The sequence below is a fragment of the Aquarana catesbeiana genome, linkage group LG02 (genome assembly GCF_042186555.1).
Source record: "Aquarana catesbeiana isolate 2022-GZ linkage group LG02, ASM4218655v1, whole genome shotgun sequence".
Classification (NCBI taxonomy): Eukaryota; Metazoa; Chordata; class Amphibia; order Anura; family Ranidae; genus Aquarana; species Aquarana catesbeiana.
Genome location: NC_133325.1, coordinates 203,592,470 through 203,609,684, shown reverse-complemented (window position 1 = coordinate 203,609,684; position 17,215 = coordinate 203,592,470).

Below are 17,215 nucleotides of genomic sequence, written 5' to 3'. Positions count from 1 at the left end.
AGAGATACCTGCTGTATTAAAGAATATTGTTCGGATGGATGTCTTTCTGTTCAAAACTTTAAAACAAGATACTAATCCAAAGGGTTATTTGCAAGAAAAGTGAAAGATTTCACAGTAAATAGTGGTTGACCCTCTGTCTCACACAAAATAGAGAACTGTGGGGTTGATTTACCAAAATTGGAGAGTGCAAAATCTGGCGCAGCTCTGCATAGAAACCAATCAGCTTCCATATATTTATTTTTTTTGTCAAAGCTGAAGTTAGAACCTTAATAGCTACCATGCACGACTGTGCCAGATTTAGCACTCTCCAGTTTTAATAAATCAAACCCTGTATGCTTTCCATCAGGGGTCTCCAGACTGCAGTCTGTAGGCCAGATGTGGTCTTTTGCTTGCCTTTATCCTGCCCTCGGGACTATTCTTTTCACTGATATGAGGCACTATTCCTTCCACTAAAACCAAAAATGGGGCACTATTCCTCCCACTGGCACCAACAATGGGGTACTAATCCTCTCACTGACACCAGTGATAGGGCACTATTAATCCCTCTGATACCACAGATGTAATTTTTTAACTCCCACTGAGCACCAAGCCTATGGCATTGTTTATTCCTATCAATGCCACGACATTTTCTACTTCCATTGGCCACAGTCTGGCCTCCCTACAGTTTGAGAGGCAGTAAACTGGCCCTTTGTTTTAAAAGTTTGGAGACCCCTGCTTTCCATGAGATACATTGGACAGAGCAGTACATTTTACAGAAAAAAAATTCCTGCCAATTCAGCATATTGAAACAGTATTTAATTTTTCTTAAGAAACACTTGAGCTCCAGTGAAGTTATTGACTTTCCGATCGTGTGTACACAAGTCTGTCGCACAAAAGTTCACGCATGCTCGGAATCAAGAACGAGCCAGAAGCGCTCGGTCTTGTAAAACTAGCGTTCGTAATGGAGATACTACATGACTGTTGAACTTCCTTTTTATCGGCTTGTCGTACGTCTTTTACGTCACTACGCTCCCGCATTCGTAATTGTTGGCCAAGATTTGTGTGACCGTGTGTATGCAAGACAAGTTGGAGCCAACAAACTTCGAACAAAAATCCACGGTTTTGTTGTCGGAAAGTCCGATTGTGTGTACGGGGCATTAGTGTGTACCAGGCTTAAGATGTAAAGCTCAGGCCCGATGCGATAATCGCTCGGACTTTGGAGCACTTGTCGCATCAGATATCAGAGCCCATTCTGTGTAATGGAACCATTCTAATTGGTGCAACTTGAGGTTCCTGCACTACTTTTGGTACGACTTACATAGACTTCTGTAATGCAAATTGTGCCAGAGTCGCGGGCAGTGTGAATCCGGGCTTAGGATAATCACAAGGTGAGAAGCAGCTGGGTGTTTTGTGTGAGATAATAGGACATATATATAGATGTTGACTGTGGATGAAGTCTGGACAAAGATGGTATTGGCTTCTGGGTAATAAGGTTGAGGAATGCATTGTCATATGTAGAACTGTGATCTGTTTGAGAGGTGCTTAATATCTGCGATACATTAATTAGCATGCATGCATTTATAAAAAAAGAAAATCTGATACTCATTTAAGCTCCTCCTAAAACATATGTTTGGGCTGTTATAAGACTGATGGTGTCTATATTTCCACATAGTTTGCTGCCATTTCCCAGGCTGATAGAACAATCCAGATATTTGTGCCATGGTCTTTCACAGAGAAGCGGGTCTTTGTTCAGCCATGAGATGTGGCTCCATATGCCCTGACACTGTGACCTTTTTTACAAATTCATTTAGAATGGCCATCTTAATATTTCCATTGAAAAGCTCATCTCTTAAATGAAACATGATAATTTATAAATTACAGTTCTGTACTGGAATCTCATAAAAAAAGAAACAGACTGCAACTAGAGTTTGTGAGAAATTACATTAACTCTTTAATCATAGGAAACCATTCTGCTTGATAAAGCTAAGCCATTAGATAGAGCATACAGTGTGGCCAAGCACCCAGCACTGCATATTAAGGCTTTGTATAGATTGATCATGGATGCCTGCAATGCTTGTTGAGCTAATGTGACTTATTTGCGTTGCTCATTTGTACACACCTCCCTGCTTATGTCCTCTATAGGTAAATGAAAAATGTTCCAGATGCAAGTTCCAAACTCAGAATGAATTTGGCAGAGAAAGTAAAGCGACATTCTGGAATCCATTTACACTGAAACACTATTTCCAGACATTGAATAATTTGTAGACCAGGATCCCTAAAGGATTAGTCGGGCAGACCTACAAATATGTAAAGTAACCCTTCCATTCTAAATAGGCAGCCATATAGTAGAGAGAACAGGCTACTAGTTATTTAATAAGCTTTTGTTTCCTCCAAATAAAATACAAATGACAATACTTCATTCTCTGTGTTTTATTCCTATCGGTTATGGGAAACAGCTGACCTACAAGGCTTCAATGTTTCCTATTAGACTTGGAACACTTATTTCAGTGCCAACCCCTGTTGGATGTGCTGGAAACACAGCACTCTTCAGCGCTTTGGAAAGTACTAAACAACCATTACTACTGGTGCAGTTCACAAAAGCTATTATACTGTGTACATATCTGAATACATATACATATACAGTATATTGTATATATGCTGGACAACCAGAGACACTAAAGACATGCATGAAACCCTATATTCAACATTTAATACAAAATTGGAATGGCTCCTGTCCTACACTCAGGAATACAGTCCCAATTTTATTATGCATACACTGCTGAGCAAAATATTTAGGCAGGTGTGTAAAATGCTGTAAATTAAGAATGCTTTCAGAAACAGAAGTGTTAATAAATGATTTTAATTAATTAACAAAATGGAAAGTACATAAACAGAAGATAAATCCAAATCACATCAATATTTGGTATGACTACCCTTTACCTTCAAAACAGCATCAATTTTTCTAGGTACAATTGCACACAGTTTTTGAAGGAACTCGGCAGGTAGGTTGTTCTAAACATCTTGGAGAACTAACCACAGATCTTCTGCTGATGTAGACTGCCTCAAATCGTATTGTCTCTTTATGTATTCCCAGACAGACTCAATGTTGAGATAAGGGCTCTGTGGGAGCCAAACCATCACTTCCAGGGCTCCTTGATCTTCTTTATGCAGAAGATAGTTTTCAATGACATTGCCTGCATGTTTGAAGTTGTTGTACCGCTGCAGAACACATTTCAGGCCAATCACACGCCCTGGGCTCAGGGCAGCTTTATTTTTAATTGCAGCCTAAATGAATAAATGGATTTTACTAGACCACACCCCCACTCCTACTTGCTTACCAGAGCTTACATTACATTTCTCTGAGTCCCATCAGGTCAAAAGAGGTTGGAGCAAAAGAGGGATTTTTTTTTTATTTGTGGGGTGTAAGTGGATAAAATAAGTGCCGTTGTTCCACTTAGTAGGCGCCGTTGGGGGGCCCTGTCAGGAAGGCTGTAGGGGGCCTCATGATTTCTAACAGCAGCCCTGCACACGCCTCCCTGATGGTATGTATAATAAAGTATCTGCATGTGTATTTTTCAGCATTGAGGACACCAGTGATCCTGAGCAAATATCCAACATTTGCAGAAATGCAGCCCCAAACATGCAAGGAACCTCCACCATGCTTCACTGTACCGCTCTCCAGCCCTTCAGTGAACAAACTGCTTCCTTTCAAATATTTCAAATTTTGACTCATCAGTGCAGAGTACCTGCTGCCATTTTTCTGCACTCCAGTTCCTATGATTTGTGCATAGTTCAGTCACTTAGCTTTGTTTCCACATTGGAGGTATGGCTTTTTTGCGGCAATTTTTGACCACTTCTGACCAGACTTCTCTTGATAGTAAATGGGTATACCTGGGTCCCACTGGTTTACGCCAGTTCTGTGCTGATGGCAGTGCTGGACATCTTCCGATGTCGAAAGGGAAGTAGGTATGATGTATCTTTCATCTGCTGCAATAAGTTTCCTTAGCCAACCACTGCGTCTACAGTCCTCAATGTTGCCCGTTTCTTTGTGCTTCTTCAAAAGAGCTTGAACAGCACATTTTGAAATCTCAGTCTGGTTTTAAATCTTTGTCTGGGAGAGACCCTGACATAGGCGTGCGCACAGGGTGTGCCAGGTGTGCCTGGGCACACCCTAATTGCCTTGTGTGCTGCATATTCCACCCTGTTTAGACCACTGATATTTCATCCCCCCCCAAAAATGTTACACAAGCCTCAAAATTTTGGGAAAAGAAAATTAACAAAATTAGACTGTCCACTGCCCTACTTACACCATCAGTACATATACACATGCATATGTATTTGAGCTTTGGGGTGCACACCCTAATGCAAGAGGCTGCGCACACCTATGAACCCTGCTAATGTAGTATAACTACCTTGTGTGTTGTTGCTGTGCTCAGTCCTGCCATGGTATATGACCTGTGATATGAAACCGTAACCTCATCTTAGTAGGAGAGTTTGGCTGCTCCTCAACCCCTTTTAAGCTCCTACACAGCTGTCTCTGTTTCAGTTAGTGACTGTGTTTCAACCTACATATGAAATTGATGATCATCAGCACCTGCTTGGTATAATTGGTTAATCATACACCTAAATTATACACCTAACTCTAATCCTACAAAATTCCTGGCTGACTTTGTACAAGTGTACAAAGTGTGCAAGTGTAAGAATTGATGCTGGGTTGAAGCCAAAGGGCAGTCACATCAAATATTGATTTGATTTAGATTTTTCTTCTCTTTGCTCACTTAAAATATATATTTTTAAAAAGCATTCTTACTTTACAGCTTTTCTTCACACCTGCCAAAACCTTTTGCACAGTACTGTATGTGTCTGTAATGGAGCTACCTAATGTTCACCATGCCATGCTGCTTCTGACTTATTTTCAAAGAAACAAAAATAAATATGATACAAGTTTTAGCATTGCCAAACACTACAGTCAGAGTGCATATTCAATGCATATATAATTCAAGATTTGGTGGCGAATGCACTACAAAATTTTCTGTATATTTGCAGAAATGGTTTTGCTTCTTAGAGCCCAATTGTGAATTTGGTGTATCTACTGGACTGTCTTCCCTTAGGCTCAAATATTCATTTACTCCATCTGATGTGATGTTTTTCATCAGCTGTCTTCTATTCCTTCTATACACAGATAAAATTTGAAAGGTACATGACTTGGCTTCTGATTCTGTCGGCCTTTATATCAAAAAATGATCAAATGATCAACAAATAGAGCTATCTGCTTTAGAACAGGTAGTGACTGTGTTGTATAAAACTACTACATACAATGCCTTCAAAAGAATTCATACCCCTTTGAAATTTTCCTCATTTTGTCATGTTACAATCAAAAAATGTAAATGTATTTTATTGGGATTTCATGTGATAGACCAACACAAAGTGGCACTTAAAGCGGGGTTCCACTCAAATTTTTAACTTAATCTTACCCCCTTCAGTTAATTGCATAGATGTTCAAATGCCACACGAAATTTTTTTTTATTGCTGTAATTACCTTTATATTGTACTTTATTGTGGCACTTCCTGTCTCTCCTCCCATGGGAGTAGGCGTGTTTATTGCCTTTCCCCGACGCCGCACTGTCTCCTGGGAGCTTAGTGTCAGGCTTCCCAAGATTCAGTGCGGGAATAATGATCATGCTTGTGAACAAGCTGTGAATGAACATTCACAGCATCCAGGAAATCAATGCTTGTGGGCTTCACATGCCCACAAGCAAGATGGTAACAGCCAGCATCACATTTTTTAAGTTATTCTTCAGTACGAAAACAGACAGAGGCAGAAATATTACACCCAAACTGTGAGTATTATTTTGGGGTTAGCAAAGTGTCTCAATGACCTAAAAAAAAAAAAAAAAAAGATTGGTCGCCGGACTCCCACTTTAATTGTGAAGTAGAAGGAAAATTATAAATGGTTTTCAAATCTTTTTACAAATAAATATCTGAAAATTGTGGTGTGCATTTATATTCAGCCCCCCGGAGTCAAAACTTTGTAAAACCACCTTTCGCTGCAATTACAGCTGCAAGTCTCTACCAGCTTTGCACATCTAGAGAGTGACATTTTTGCTCATTCTTTTTTGCAAAATAGCTTAGGCTCTGCCAGATTGGATGAAGAGTGTTTGTGAACAGCAATTTTCAAGTCTTGCCACAGATTCTAAATTGGATTTAGGTCTAGACTTTGACTGGGCCATTCTAACACATGAATATGCTTTGATATAAATCATTCTATTGTAGCTCTGGCTGTATGTTTAGGGTCGTTGCCCTGCTGGAAGATGAACCTCTGCCCCAGTCTCCAGTCTTTTGCAGACTCTAACAGATTTTCGTCTAAGATTGCCCTGTATTTGGCTCCACCCATCTTCCCATCAACTCTGACCAGCTTCCCTGTCCTTGTTGATGAAAAGCATCCCCACAACATAATGCTGCCACCACCATGTTTCACGGTGGGGATGGTGTGTTTAGGGTTGCTTTTGGGGCAAAACATTCAATTTTGGTCTCATCTGACCAGAGCACCTTCTTCCACATGTTTGCTGTGTCCCCCACATGGCTTCTTGCAAACTGCAAATGGGACTTCTTATGGCTTTCTTTCATCAATGGCTTTCTTCTTGCCACTCTGTGGACAGATTCTCCCACCTTAACTGTGGATCTCTGCAGCTCCTCCAGAGTTATCATGGGCCTCTTGGCTGCTTCTCTGGTTACTGCTCTCCTTGCCCAGCGTGTCAGTTTAGGTGGACGGCCATGTCTTGTAGTTGTGCCATACTCTTTCCATTTTCAGATGATGGATTGAACAGTGCTCTGTGAGATGTTCAAAGCTTGTGATTTTTTTTATAGCCTAACCCTGCTTTAAACTTCTCCACAACTTTATCCCTGACCTGTCTGCTGTCTGGTGTGTTCCTTGGCCTTCATGATGCTGTTTGTTCACTAAGGTTCTCTAACAAACCTCTGAGGGCTTCACAGAACAGCTGTATTTATACTGAGATTAAATTACACACATGTGGACTCTATTTACTAATTAGGTGACTTCTGAAGGCAATTGGTTCTACTAGATTTTAGTTAGGGGTATCAGAGTAAAGGGGGCTGAATACAAATGCACACCACACTTTTCACATATTTATTTGTAAAAAAATTGAAAAACAGTTATCATTTTCCTTCTACTTCACAATTATGTGTCACTTTGTGTTGGTCTATTACATAAAATCCCAATAAAATGTATTTAGGTTTTTAGTTGTAACATGACAAAATGTGGAAAAAAACTAAATGGGTATGGATACTTTTTCAAGGCACTGTAGCTATACTGTGTATTAAGTACATACATTTGTTACTTTTAGCTATGGTAGTGGCTTCTTTGCTTCTTTGCATTCTGGTTTTTAGTTTGTATGTGTTGTTTTTTCCTGCTGTTTTAGTATACAAGTGTTGCTTTTAGCTGGTATAGTATTTAGATTGCATAATTTTATTGTATTTAATTTGCATTTGGTTGCAGTTGGTTAATTGTCACAGGCAGAATAAAGGACAATAACAGGCTTATGAGCACTGAGCAGTTAAGCTGGTGATTTTATACCATTTCTTCGTATATAACTGTACTTTAGCATGGCAAAAGTAAATGTTTGACAGTTTGTGCAGTCCTCTCAAGCTGTTCTTTTGGCTGTGGGTAGTAAGGACTGGATTTTGTCCCGCTACGATTATAGGCTTTAGCAGACATTTCAAATTTTGTTGAAACAAACTCATAGAGTTTTTATATTATTAATTCAGTTCTTATGGAGTCAGTTATTTAGCTGCATCATTGTGGGGAAGTGCTTTATTGTGCCCAGACCCAACCTCATAGGGAGCAGTCACTTCTTTATGAAAAATAATATACATATTATAATATACCCTTCTTTTGCCTTTCTGTTTAATGTGATTGCCAGTATATTCCTGTTTTCTTACGAGTCAGTTGATATGTTTTTCGTTCATTGTGTTGTACTCTTTTCCTCTCCCAACATTGCAGTTATATACCATATGTATTGGTGGTTTTTATAACATAATTTAAATGTAAATTTATAAAAAAAAACAAAGTGGTTCACCTTATTAAACACATGGAGTAACTGGTTCATTTTTTAGTATTGATCATTTTTAGCATACAATTCAGGCCTTATGCTGGTAGGGGAAATGTTTTTTTTCCCCTAACAAGGGTTAAAGTTGTTAGTATATTTTCTATAATCCTTATTTTAGATATTATATTGGATTTTTCTTCTGTTTTTAGTTGTTTTAATACGATATGTAATTTTCTAGTGGTATTCTGTTAAACCTAAATACATTTGGCTTTTATTAGATGTGTACGTTGATGTCCATGCATCCTAACACACTGCAACACATTGTAACGTGATACTATGCATTGTGGTGCGCTACATGACAAATGCCACAATTTTGTTTTCTGCGTGTTGCTAGCCCAATGGGCTGTCTAAATGCAACAATTTATTTTATATCATTTTCAAAGACCAGGAGTTGGGCTTTAGGTGTTAGAGGATGTTTTGGGTATAGAGACACTTTACACTTGATCTTGGACAATATATTCTGCAAAACTGCCAGTGCTGAGGCCTTCTGTGCTTTCCTAATGGGTTTTTGTAATATAAATAGTTTTTCTTATCTTAGGTCAGCTCTTTGTATTATTAATTTCTTCTGTACTTTGGGGGAATTTTTTTCATCATAGTTCTGTAACAAACTATTTTTTTTTTTTACAAATATCGTGGTGTTTTATTTGGAAGAGTAAAAGCATACAGGTTATATACATTATTATTACGGTTGCATAATATACAGTATCAACAAGAGGATCCATATTAATGACATGTTTTACAAAGCTTATGCGTTCAATATTATGATACAAAAGCTTACATATTTGTTGCGGGGGCGCAAGGGGCCCAAGTGATATAGCCATAGTTAGGGTCAGAAAAGAGGTAGTCTCAGGGGGGGGATCTTTTTTATATGGTAAGACCTTATTGATAGCGGAAATCCACTCCTGGAACATTGGTGGTATGACCTGTAGCCACTTTCTTGCTATAAGTAACCTAGCAATAAATAATGACTCCTGGAGGAATGTTTTATGAAATTTATCCAAATCGGGATCTGGAAACACCCCCAGTAAACATTGTTTGGGACATAGTGTCAGGGGAGATCCCATCTCATTGTGGATAAATTTCACTGTGGGACCAATAGTCTTGTATTGCTGGGCATGACCAGAGGAGATTGAAGAAGGTGCTGAGTGGACTGTCGCATCTGGGACATAGTGGGTTGTGTTCAGGTTTGTATTTGGCAAAACGAATTGGGGTCAGGTATGATCTATGCATGATGTAAAGCTGTGTGAGACGGTCTGACAGCCTTGTAACAAACAATTTAATCAAAATCAGTGAAAGCACTGAAAGTGGTGGAGTCCTTAAAGAGTGCAAAAGACTCCAGCAGTGTGATAACATCACAAAGAGGGGTGATGACAAGAGGTTGGCTGCAGGCCTGGAGTGCAGTGGTGGATCAGAGGTATTCACTAACGAAAGAGGCAACACGGAGGGTCATGTGACAGTAGACTCTGGTAAATAAAAATAGGTGTTAGGTGTTTTAGTAAATAGGTATATCTGGGTGGGGAGAGATTGGAGTGGTTTAATTTGTCTGTAGATAGAGCAAATGTCCCTGTCTTTCCCTCAAATCCATAGCAGGAAACAGCTCTCCTTTTACATTTGAAGATAAGATCAGAATGATGTTTTAGAGGCCTTCAAACCTTTCAATTCTGGTGCATTGTGTTAACACATACACATTAACATTCATTATGTTAAGACAGCCTATGCATTTGAATGGGGTGACAATACACCAGAAGAAAAAAAAAAAATGACACCTACATAGCACACCTGAATGTATGGGGTAATGTGTTACCATGTGTCAAGGTACACTGCAACGCAAGTGTGCTGCCTTAGTGCTTTGGTGTGAAAAAGAATGGCATGGCAACATGCTTGCAATCATGTGTTACTGCAATGCATAGGCATTTTCAATACCTCAAAATGGTTTATTCTGCCTTCGTTCAAGTTGAATGGTCATATGCCAGGAAACTCTTTCTCTTAAGACATTAGGCTTTACCTTGTATTTATATTGCCTTGTGCTGCAAAAATTCTTAGCTTCTGGCAACATGCGAAATAACAATTTATTATGTCTGTTCACCTAGCTGCTAGGAGATTGTGGTAGCTATTTTGCTAATTAGTAGCCCTCTCAGATAAAAAACAAAAAACAAAATATTAATTATGAATAAATTACATTTGGAGAGCTAAAATGCTGTGTCAGTAGGCATTATAAAGAAATGTTTTTGATCAGAGTTCAGGGCTTCCAAGGTAACGAAGCACACGGTGCCTTTCAGCAGTTTATTGAGCAGCTCCCAGAACAGATGCAATGTTCCCTTCTACCACAGCACAAGTAGGACTTTCAAAGCAGACTGAAGTTATTTGACAATACTTGAATTATGGATTCTTATTTTTTGGGGGTGGCCATGCAAGTTTGTTTTACTTGCAGCTATTCTGTAAACCACTTGCAAGACGCTTTGCAAATGTTAAAACGAAAGTAAAAATGAGGTGCTGAATACAGATCTTCAATGGGTCAGTCGAATTATCACCGGCACATTAGCTCCATTTGGCAGCACTCCACAAAACAATGACACCCCTTAAAATGGGAAGAAAATGCAGAGTTGAAAGTCAAATGAGAGTGACAATCAAACATATATCCAAGAGTTGAAAATTTCTATAAAATGACTCAGAACCCCCAAATATTATATATGTTTTTTTTAGCAGAGACCCTATGGAATAAAATGGCGGTCCTTGCACTTTTATGAATTAAAAAAAAAACCCACCAAAGTTAGCACAATTTTTTTGTATAATGTGAAAGATGATGTTACGCTGAGTAAATAGATACTTGTCATGCTTTAAAATTGCGCACACTCGTGCAATGGCGCCAAACTTCAAAACTTAAAAATCTCCAAGGCTACACTTTACATTTTTACAGGTTACCAGTTTAGGGTTACAGAGGAGGTCTTGTACTAGAATTATTGCTCTCGCTCTAACATTCGCGGCAATACCTCACATGTGTGGTTTGAACGCTGTTTACATATGCGGGCGCGACCTACGTATGCATTTGCTTCAGTGTGCAAGAACGCCGGGATGGGAGGTGTTTTAATTTTTTTTTATTATTGTTTATTTTATTTACATTTTTTTATTTTTACACTTTCTCTTTAACCACTTCCCGCCCGCCATATAACAGAACGACTTGCGGTAAAGTGGTAAAGTTATCCTGACTGGACGTCATAGGATAGGATAAGTGCAGTCATCGTTGGTGTGGTGTGTCAGTCTGACACACCGCATCACTGATCTCAGTAAAGAGCCTCTGATGTAGGCTCTTTACCATGTGATCAGCTGTGTCTAATCTCAGCTGGTCACAGTGTAAACAGGAAGAGCCGTGTATCAGCTTTTACTCCACTCGTGCTGACAGACGTGAGTAGAGGAGAGCCGATTGGCTGCTCTCCTGACGGGGGGGGCTGCGCTGATTGCTTATCAGCGCAGCCCCCCAGGATGCCCACCCGTGCTCACCAGGGATGCCCACCCATGACCACCAGGGTTGCCAAACAGTGCCCATTAGAGGTGCCAATCAGTGCCCATCAGTATTGCCTGCCAGTGCCTCCTCATCAGTGCTGCCTATCAGAGCCATATATCAGTGCCACCCATCAGTGCCGCCTATCACTGCCCATCAGTGCCACCTATGCGTGCCCATCAGTGCCACCTATATGTGCCCATCAGTGCAGACTTTCAGTTCAACCTATGAGTGCCCATCAGTGCCACCTATCAATGCCCATCAGTGCTGCATATCAGTGCCACCTATCAGTGCTGCCTATCAGTGCTGCATATTAGAGCCTCATCATCAGTGCCCATCAGTGCCAGCTCATCAATGCCCATCAATGCCGCCTTATCGGCGCCCGTCAGTGCAGCCTCATCAGTGCCCATTAGTGAAGGAGAAAACTTACTTATTTACAACATTTTATAACAGAAACAAAGAAAAAAAAATTTTTTTCCCCAAATTTTCTGTCTTTTTTAATTTTTTTAGCAAAAAAATAAAAACCCCAGGGGTGATCAAATATCACCAAAAGAAAGCTCTCTTTGTGGGAACAAAATGATAAAAATTTAATTTGGGTACAGTGTTGCATGACCGCGCAATTGTCATTTAAAATGCAACAGCGCTGAAAGCTGAAAATTGGCCTGGACAGGAAGGGGGAAGTGTATTGAAGTGGTTACATTTTTTTTATCGCTTTTATTCCCATTACAAGGAATGTAAACATCCCTTGCAATAGGAATAGGCAATGATAGGTCCTCTTTACAGAGAGATCTGGGGTCTATAAGTCCCCAGATCTTTCCTCTAGACTGGAAAGCCTGAGATAAGAAAAAAACATCTCTGGCTTTCCAGCTAAAACAAATGGCAGTGTTTACATCTGCCGGTGCCGGTAGTGACGTCATAACATTGCTCCTGGCCTCCGAAAGTTATAGAGATGGCGGAGGTCAATCTGGTTCTTGGTCAGCTTTATGGTAAATGGCCGCTGCCAGCCAATTCATTCTCCGGCTTCCAGACTGCAAGCCGTAAGAAGCACCGGAGGGCGGTGGGGGGGGGGGGGGGGGGGGTTATGGGACATCCTCTTCCGCTGCCTGTAAAAGCAAGCAAGTGGCTAAACAGCCACTATGATTGTTTTTAAATGAGAGGAAGTCGCCACCAGGAAAAAACAATATCTGAATGATGGCATCATTCAAATTTAACCACTTAAAGTCTAGGACGTCATATGACGTCCACCTAGGTCCTAGGGTTAAGTGCCACTTGGCATAGTCAGGTGCATGAGACCAATGATCTTTTTGGCTGTCTGTAGGGTTGGCAAACTGACCAACAATGTAAGGGGGACATCGTTCACACTGGTCAACAATATAAGAGGTGTTTTTTCAATGACCGCCAATGAATTGGTTTACCGGCTTCTGAAGACCTAAAAATGACCTATGGGTTCCTCTGGGGTAAAAAAGTTGAGAAAAGCTGCTATAGATTCTTTTAGGTTGTTTGCATTCAGAACTGATTATTTGTGAACATGTTTTCCATGTTTTTTTGTATTTCTTGTTCCTATGGAACAAAAGAGAAAACTATTATGACCCTTGTATTAGTTTTAGTAGGGTAGGATATTTTCATAAGCTGTGAGAACCCATGTAAATGGTGACATGGTTCTTCTAGCATAAGCTCTGGTTCAAAGCCACACATCAGTGCGATTTGCACTGGTGATTTAATTACGGCTTGTGACTTCATTTAACAGAAATCTATGCAAGTTGCAATGAAATCGGTAAAAAATAGTGCAGGAACCTTTTTCATAATCTCTGCATCATGAGTAGAGGCGATATGAACGGTTCCATTGCCGGCAATGAGATGGGACTTGTCATGCAATTTGAAACTGTCAAATCGCATGAAAAGTCGCACTGGTGTGAACGGGAGCTGAATGCACAGACAATCTGTGTCTACAGCATATTATATACATATTCTAATTATTAGTGTAGGAGGCAAAAAAATAAATAATGGAATGGTGATCCAGAAGTATCTGATAAATGAGTTAGACTTTGGATGCTGGAAACACTGGTTCCCCTCACACAAGAAAGCAGAAAGGCTCCTATTTCATAACTGTTCTCATGTCAGAGGAATGCAGCATGAGGGGTTGGCAGCAAAGATTTTCTCAATAGACTCTGGCCAGAACAACATAAAAAACCGCAAGGTTGCATGCGTGTCCGCTTACGGCATCCCATGAAATATGGGAGCTCTTGTTATATTATCCAGCTATGGTCAGAAATGCAGACTCAGCAAAGTCACCCCACTTCTATCTACTTGTTTAAATCATTTTATGTGTGAAAGTAATTTTAGGAAACTTGATAAATTCCATATGAGAAACATTGCTATGTCACCATTAATCCATAGTAGATAGGGAAATGTTTGATGGAAAAGGAAATATGGAAGACTGGATTACTTATATTAATAAACCCCTGTGCCCTCTTTCAACAGTATGTATTTGTGAAACGTTTGTTGAATAAATAAACATTATGGGGTTTAATTTACTACAACTGGAGAGCACAAAATCTGGTGCAGCTATGCATGGTAGCCAATCAGCTTCTAACTTCAGCTTGTTCAATTCAATTTTGACAAAAGAAAACTGGGAGCTTATTGTTTTTTATGCAGAGCTATATCAGATTTTGCACTCTCTAGCTTTTTATACGTATTACAATTTTATATTTATATACATTTTAATAAACTTCACTGCAGATTCCTACCTGCTTTGGTTCAGAAGACACGGAGACACTCTAGTAACTTCCTCAAACTCACTGCTGACGGGGTAAGTACATAGTCAATACCAGTCCTGTAATTCTGCATTTCGAGCACCCTGTAGATGCATGACCAAATAATTACCAATGACCAAAGGTCCACTGCAGTAATTATATGGATGGTGCAGAAGATACCTGAAATTCTACATCAAACCCTGTGCCAGTTTCTGGGAAAAGAAGTAAACCAATCTCAATCAAAGGAAATGAAATGGGGGTGTTTTCTACACAGACTGTTGTTGCTTCAGCTGGCCATAGGTGGATTGAAATTTGGCCAGTTTGGCAAGGACCAGCCGAATTTCAATCTTTGTGTGGTCGCCCCTGTTCAACAGAAATTGATCGAGGTGGATCATCTATAACTAGCTTTCCTTGCAATGATGTCTACAGAAAAGTATTGTTATGGTTGTAAGAAGGCTAAATTCTAACTTTTTGGGAATTTTAGAAAACCATGGCTGGCTAAGGATTGAACAAGGAGGGCAACTTTGAATGTTATTAAATTACAAATGGCTTGTGTAACAATTATAAATGCTACACCAACTTTTTAAAATATAGTTTTCATTTATTCTTTTTTATTATTGATTAGGCTGGATTCACACCTTTGGGTTCTAAAAGGAGATCATTTCCCCGAGAGTTAGAAGGGGGGCTGATTGGTCACAGCGGACGGAACAAAAGTTAGGGATTAGGAATGGAAATATGAAACGGGCCATAGAAGTTGAGGTATTATATAGAGTCTAAGATTCTGAGATGAGAAAAGTGTATAAACCACACTTATTTAAACAAGTAATTAATAGCTCACATCAGAAGGTGATAAGGGTCCATGTATACAACAAGAGGAGGATTCCTCAAGTACACTAGAATGTTAAATGTATAGCTCCATGAACATGTTGTATTTAGCATAATGTAAAGTCGAGACCTTTGTTCATTGTATTGTAAAACTTTAATAAAAATAATTGAAACATAAAAGGAGATGATTTCAGGGAAATCTAAAGGCCTGATTACATGTACTTTGACACACATGAACGTATGTAAACGGGTTAGCCATTGCGCTACATGATACTAGTTCACATCTGTCTGATGCTTTGGTGTGTGTTGCCCTTTTTATATGTTAAATGGGCTATTGATGATAATGGCAATGCATGAAAATGCAGGATTGTCATGAGTATAAAAACACACATGGAAAGGTGTCTGTGAAGGTTCTTATTTAACCAACTCATAATATATCTAGTAGTAGTTAGTTCTGTTCAACTGGACCTGTTCTGTAATGTAGAAGTTTCATAGCTAGACCAAGCCACTATCTAAGTTTCGAATAACTGAAGAAGGGGCTTAAACAAGCTACAAAACATCTTCAACATTACAGAACAAGTCCAGCTGAATAGGACTAACTACTACTAGATGCACATGGAAAAACGTTTCTTAGCTCAAAGAAAACTATAAAGAAGCATAGTAGAATCAGCTCTTAAATAACATCACAACAATACATAACCGGATGCCTTATGGCCACAGCTATCCTACCTTTCCTGAACAGACAATGATCTTTTGTCTCTCCTTCCTAGTTGTTCAGATGAGTGTGTCAGTCTACTGATCAACTTCCCATCCGGCTCTCAGGTCTATTCTTCTGAACTCTGATCTATGTGACTGATATGGGATAGGAACCTGTGCAACACAAGGGCAAGAGAGACTGACATGGCAGTGAACCATAGAAATTTCATGTTACTAGAGCAGGCCACAGCAATTAGATACATACTGTATACAAGAATGTCAGTCCTATACATGAATGGTTTTATGTTTTTTCGGGCACAGTGCTGGAATGAGATAGGACTCAGGTAAGTATTTATGGCTTTCTATGGTAGCACACAGAAAAGAGGGAGCCAAGAGCTCTGGCAGGGGAAAGGAAGCCATCCAGGAATGCTGCAGTTTTTTTTTTTCTGCATAACCATTTTTCTTTGGCAGTGCAATAAATCAGAGTAGCCCATTGCAACCAATCAGATTTCATTTTATTTCAAAGCTAACACATTGTACTTTGGTTCACTTTTGTCAAGCATGAAAATGATTATGATGCTATCCTTTTTATTTGTGGTTAGGAAAAGTTGTCAGCTGACTTTTAATTGATAAGCACAACTTCAGCTGTACTCTACAATTTGATTCCCTGTAACCATATGTCAGAGATAGCCCAAAGTGCTATTATTACAATATTACAATATCCATTATTTGCTATAGCATCTCCCAATTCATGTGCCAAAGCAGACTGGAACACCAGAGGATAGAATCATCTCCTATACAAGATTATATGAATAGATAAAGTAGCAGCAGAGGGTGGATTTGTGGTGTATTTACCCTTGAAAAAGGGTAAAGCAATGGTAATGCCGCTCCACAAGCCCTGCCGACAATGGATTTAGAAAATTATCCACCCTTGATGAGGATCAGGTGCAGACTGTGCGCAAATCTGTATGAACAAGGAAATCCCAGACTGCTGCACTCTGAAAAACGATCATCTTTATTCCATGATAAAATCAACAAGAGTAATCAACACAGACAGGAGATAGCAATAGCTAACGCGTTTCACATACAAAGATGCTTACTCATAGCTAAAGTGTGAATAAATGCAATTAAAATATATAGGTAGAACAATTAAAAAACCACCAATAAGAGAACTAGAGGCAATTAATCGATTAAATCAATGAACAATAATGGATTAAAAAGCAAGGACACACATGTATGAAATCACACAGCCCCAAATCTTTGGCTATTGAAATGTAACGTGCTTGAACAACATGAACGTATATATATATATATATATATATATATATTGATATACA